General features: G+C 30.3%; 1 long non-coding RNA gene across 1 annotated transcript; it reads left to right on the top strand.

The window, feature by feature from the left end:
• The first annotated feature begins 231 nt into the window (after window positions 1-231).
• LOC106677499 (uncharacterized) lies at window positions 232-6,142 on the top strand. Its single transcript, XR_010844115.1, has 2 exons — window positions 232-388; window positions 3,968-6,142. It is a non-coding gene; the product is annotated as an uncharacterized lncRNA (long non-coding RNA).
• Window positions 6,143-6,468: the final 326 nt, after the last annotated feature.

The following is a 6,468-nucleotide window of genomic DNA, read 5'->3' as shown; positions in this document are numbered from 1 at the left end:
TTTCAATAAAATGGTACACACATAAATAATATCCTAAATTATACAAGTGTGATTGTCATCCATATAACTTGTTTCATATAAAGCAATGAGAAGGAAAAGAATTATATTTGAAATCCATTCTCAAAATTCTCAACATTGTATATAATCTCTGACAGGCGGCACAGATAAATACTCAAGTTAATCCAATAGTATAGTCATGCAGCTAATCAGTGCGAGAGAAGGGATGACAGTTTTGAGAAGAAAGAGGACAGATATAAATATATAGTGGGGAGTGAGCGCTGTACTTGACGCAGTCTGCAAAATGAAGCTGTACCTCCTACTCTTCCTAGTCATCCTAGTATTGGCCTACGTGGAGGAGGCAAAGTCTTGCAGTGGCTTAAACCAGGCGGTGAGTAATCTATCGGCCCTTGTTTTCCAACGTTTGCTTAAAGGACTTCTACATGATTTGAAGGCATTTAAAACGTATTAGACCAGTGGTTTCCAACCCATAAAGCTCTGCGATCCACTTAGCCGGAATGAAAATCAAGTTTCCATCCCATCCCTAACTTGGGAAGAAGGGTCCCCCCCTCTCAGAAAATATTCGAAAATCGGGCACACAGGTAAAGATCTTTTTTGAGTCACGTGTTTATTGTGCATTTGATTTTTAAAACCTTCCAGCTAGCACCTATACAGCTGAAAAGACAATTAATTAAATAGCTCTAATAACAAACTTGCCAGACCCTAACGTGGCCCACCCAAAGGCTCTTGCGGCCCACCTATTGTCTGGGGACCACCGGTTAGAAACTGCTTTATTATACCAAAAATAATTATATAAAGGACTAAAAATTGAGTTGAAATAAAATATATATAAATGTTTCACTAGAATAGTATTATATATAAATTGCTGCAAAAAAAATCATTGATAATAATTAAAAACAATAATCTCTAATTGAATTGAAAATTGAAATAGTTGCAAATATATTTTAATGTCGTATATTCGTTGGGTGCAGTCCCGTTGAAAATTTAGTTTCATTTTCAATTTTGAGTTTTATGTGTACTGTCGATCAGCCGTTCTCAATTTTTTTTTTACCGCAGCACCCTATTTAGATAAAAAAAAATTTGTGGCACCCTTGTCTTTCTAAAAAAACATGTGGCACAGTTATCTTTTGAGGGGTCGAGTTTTTAGAAAACGTATTACAAATTAAAAGCTCAAATATTTATTAACACAATATTAAAGCACATTTTGTATAATATAATATTTTTAAAGTATAATTGGTAATCATTAATAACAGATAGCAACGTAAATAAGAAGTACCACTACAACCAACCATTGAAGGATCTTGAGTTTAGTGCTAATAATACATCAAACAATTCTAAATTATGTTTATATATTATAATTATGTTTATATATTATAATTATGTTTATATACTTAAATGGCCTACAAGCGGTAAATATAGTCTAAACGTAGCATAGAGAAGGTAATGATGGTTTCACAATTTTATATGGATGAATACTACTTCTATATTGCAAAATTATTGTCAAAATCAATTATTACTGCCACGGCGCACCGGCTTGCTGCACCTGGATTGGGAACCACAGGTGTAGATAATAAAAAACTTGATATTTATGTAAAATATATTACTATATTGATATCATTAACTGTTTAATTTAAACATTTTAATTTAAGTCCTGTTATAATTTAATTCCTAGGTAATTTTTGCAGGGTCGGGTCTTTAACTAAGTGGAGACTCGAGGAATTTTAAGACACAAATTAGATATGGAGCTCTTCTAATAATTTTATGAACAACTTTGGGTTCCAATCGATAAAATATTTAAAATCATTAATTAATTTAGTACTAGACAAGAGAAAAACAGTTAATATTTAAAAGACGTCCTTTTCTTGATTATTGGTGAATAAATTCGTGAATTACTTTTTAAAAGTATATTTATTTAAGTAATATCTTAAGGTTATAAATAAAAAATAATAAATGTAAATTTAAATTTAGGTTTAAATCAATCAATTATATTTGAGTCGATAAAATAGTAAACTTTTCGGCGATTCAGGCTTTACTAGAAGTGAAAAAGATAAGATAAATCTTTTCTTCATACAAATTCCGAAGTAAATCGCCTCATATTTAATGTTTACAAGCAAATCCGAGGTTTATATAGAAGATTAGGTATTGAAACAAAAATTATGCAATTAAAATTTATTTCCTTGAGATATCTTAATCATGTCTTCACTATCGATAACATGCTACGTATATAAAAAAAAAATATAATCGAACACGGCCGTGTTTTTTCCTCATGTGTTTCTTTTACAAAGTCTTTCTCGGAATGTCAATATTTTTTTAAAATATAAGTTTGGGACAAGTGTATATTCGGAAAAAGTGGTTCATTTGGGGTTTTTCTTTTTTTTTACTACTGCAAAAGTTAAGGCAAATCCAGGCGTAACTTGCAAACTTTAGTTTTGAAAAAAGATTGTGCTATGCATCTTTTTCAAGGTTTCCCAATTCTTATTACTGTGAATATTTCTTTCATATATTTCCAGTAAGTTCGTCGAAGATGATAAAACTATTTTTTACAGCCGTACTTCTGAGTAGCAAATTGTTATGTTGAGCTATACATAAGTGATGTTTGTAAGACATATATAGATAGTGATAAAGTTAAATATAAGTCTATGTTCCATTGAGAAACACAACCAGAAGATTTTGTGCAAAACAATCATATTAGGCCAGGTGAAGACCAACAACGCCGATGAAGGATAAATTACTTTCTTTTTTTAATTTTATGCATGTGTAATATTTGTATACTTTATCATACTTATATATGGAATATATAGTAAGGGGAAGTGTTGCAATCCTGAAACATTTTAAATTCCAGTTTTCGACGGAAATTTGCGTATTACTGCCTCCCATCTCCGAACCAAGTTTCGTAAAATGATCTGTGTCTGTGTGTATGTTTCTGTTTGTCTGAGTATGAACAACCTAGTTCAAAAACGAAAAGTTGTACGAAACTGAAATTGTATATGTAAGTCTGGTATTTCCCAGGAAGTACCAATTTACATAATCGATTTTATATATTCTTTTCATTTCTTCCAAAACGGCTGAAACAATTTTGATAAAACTCGACATGTAAATTTAAAATTAAATCAGGTGTATCAGATAGGTCTTATCGTGATTTAAAATAGTTTAAGAGAGCATCAATGCCAAATTTTCAAAAAAATCTTCTTAAGTACCTTATTGTTTATTTGTAATAAATAAACAGTTCTATTTCTTATTTCTAATAAATCATGGATAAATAAAAACCATTAAAGAATTTTTTTAAACAAATAAATGAGAAAGAAGAAAAATAGAGAAAGGAGTTCTAAGACTGGAAAATGAGAAAAAGCCGGAACCACCCGATTTCTCCATCGCAACCATGTACACGACTTCGTCATCTTATGGTAAAGTGTTGTATTATAAGTAGGAATATTTGTTTTGTTTTTTTGAGAGACCAGTTACAGAGAGTGACATGTAGACGGTCATCTACATTTTTGATAATGAAAATTTTTTATTATCAAGACAAATTACTATGGATGAATGAACTAAGGATGAATGAATTGTAGACCCACTGGTGGACAATTGTCAGTAACGTCTTCATTGAGTAAATGAAGAAGTGGCAAGAAATGAGGGTATTCTTTTTAAAAAAAAAAAATAACTAACTACAAATTCGTTTTTTACCTCTCAAGAATCCTTTGAATACGTACAGAATAATAATTATATTTTTTGGTTTGAAATTTTCGCCTTCCAGGGTGGTAAGTGAAAGTCATGTGATCCGCCTAACGCACCATATTTGTATTTATTGTTATGGCCTAGGTCAAAATTATATCCATTCTTGTACAATCTAAACCTACCTCTTTTTTTTTTAAATTGATTTCATACCTCTCTTAGAACCTCTGTATTTTAAATTAAAGTATTTCAAATTTAACGTATTTTTATTTTTTAACAGAAGAAATTGGATACAGTTCAAACGAAACTTTTGAAGAGTGTGGAGGGAATGGAAAGGAGGGAAAACATTAAGTCCCCGGATAACGTTTCTCATGCAAAGGGAAAAAACTTAAGTAAGGAAGCCCAACTACTTAAATGGGGGTTTCCAAGCATTACCGAGAGGACTCCGATAGGCGAGGCCAAAGAAAAATTAAGAGAAAAGTACAACCACTTGAAAGAAAAAGTTAAGAGCAAAATCGGAGAAACAAAATTAGGGCATAAGGCCGAGAATGGAATATTCTGGTACAAAATTTATAAGAAGATACACAATATGTTTAACTAGAATTTTGACAGAATTTTATTGCTTACCTAGACATTTCAAAGTTTTATTTTAATATAGTACATTACATTTATTAATTAAATGCTCTTGTTTTATATTGTATTTTTTAAAAAATAAATACTATGTGTATATGTGTTTAATATTAAGTGAAACTTCTGGAAATAATGTATTAAAATTTTATTATTGATGATTGTGAAGTTATAAAAATACAATAACATTTTTATTTTCTTATTTAATTATAATTATTAAATAATGTTTTACTTAATTATACTAATCATCCATGGAATTATAATTTATATTATTATTCGTATTATTAGTATAATTGGCTTGTGATAGCTAAAATAAGAAATGTGAACATTTGATTGTATGTTTTCACTGTGTTTTGCAAATATTGCGGCAATTATCGTGCCCATCTTGTCGTACTTTCTAATGTTGGGTTTATCATTCTCAAACGTAATTTATCTTGTAGAAAATTGGTTTAGATCCTTCGACTGCAAAATTTTGAATTTTAGGTCATTACAAAGAGGATTAAATATTGGACATATCCTTCACTTACAGCATGTTTATAATTCAGATTTTTAGTTTTCAGGATGTTTTAATCTAAATGCAAAACGCATCGAGAGTTGCCCCCACCACTAGTGTTTCATCTCGAGCGCTCATATTACTGGATTGAATTGAAATTCATTTCACCAATCTCCTTCATTGGCCAAGGCGAGGAAACCTTCGGAAATAAGAAGTGTCACCAAACATTCTCGGGTGCTCTTACCTGTGAACTAATGGACAAAACAAAAAAGGACTTTTCAACCTAACTTTAAAGTAGTTTATGATAATATTCTTCGTAGCAGCAGCAGTTGATGATGTTCGTCACAAAATAGTGATTTTTTGTTATTCATAAAAAATGCTGATTTTGGAATACGGTATCTCGTGTACTATTAACAATTTTTTTTAAACATTTTGCTAATTTATTCCTATTCAAAAAAAGGTCCATATAATATTTTTGTGGGGTAGATTGAAACTATCCAGGATATTGAAGAATAACAAAGTAACTATTAAGTAAAATAAACTAAATCTCCGGTTGTCTTCCGAAGTAGATTTGATTTATAATGTCAATCGAAATTTAAAAACAAATCGTAAAAATCGAACAACCCGACATTTTGCATCTATTTAATCTTTTTTTGCTTCATTTCCAGAACGATAAATAAGAATTATATATCCGTAAATTAAATCGTTGCGTTTTCTAAGACATGTGTACATTTATAACGGTATAGGATCTTTTAAATTGGAAAGCTAGGAAATTTTGGTTTTGGGAATTACATTTTTTACGTCTTGGTCTTTAATCCCTCTACGAAATTTACTTGTGTGCATTTGTAGGTTTGCTACAAAATGATAAATTATTTACATGACCCATAACTTCTTAACGTATGACATCGTATTACATGTATTATATTCCAACTTAACTTCTATTTACAATATTTACAGTCAGCTTTACCAATACCCTCTGATGTGGAAGGCAAAGCACGGCTCTAGGAGATATAGGCACTCTTCTGCCAGCCGCGTCACTGGTATTAGAAGCCTATGGAGGCAGAATGAGAGAGTTTAAGCCACTTACTCAGAGCATGACTGGGGAAGTTGGCCATTGCCATAACTCCAGTAAAATATTAACAAAACACCTCGGGGCCACTCATTAAAGAATATAGATTTTAAACAAAATTGTAAGATATAAATAACTGTTTATATACTATCTAATAATTATTGTTTTCGCTTGTTTCAGTGCAATACCTCTAGGATGTGCTGTTCACATGTTTGTCTCAACGGCGTTTGTATAGATATATATCGGTAAAAAAAAATATATATATATATAATATAAAAAAAAATTAATCGGTGGACTTCAGTTTTAGATAAACAAAAATAAATAAAAAGTATCAATAAATGAATTTTGATGCAATATATTTCTCGATGTATTTTTTTTAATACATAATAAATCAATATGTATGTGATACATATTAAACTCAAATATACCACATGTTACAATAAACTGTGTAAATTTAAGCATTAATAAATTTTTTTTATTAATCATTAATTAATTATATTTGTGAAACGCTCTAACCCATAAATGGTTAGGGGCTGAGCACTTTGTAAGCAAGTACTGTTTTTTTAACAACTGTTATACAAGGAGGTGATTA

The sequence above is a fragment of the Halyomorpha halys genome, unplaced genomic scaffold (assembly GCF_000696795.3).
Source record: "Halyomorpha halys isolate HHAL.00 unplaced genomic scaffold, Hhal_1.1 Scaffold100.1, whole genome shotgun sequence".
Lineage (NCBI taxonomy): Eukaryota > Metazoa > Arthropoda > Insecta > Hemiptera > Pentatomidae > Halyomorpha > Halyomorpha halys.
This window is presented reverse-complemented; position numbering and strand designations above follow the sequence as displayed.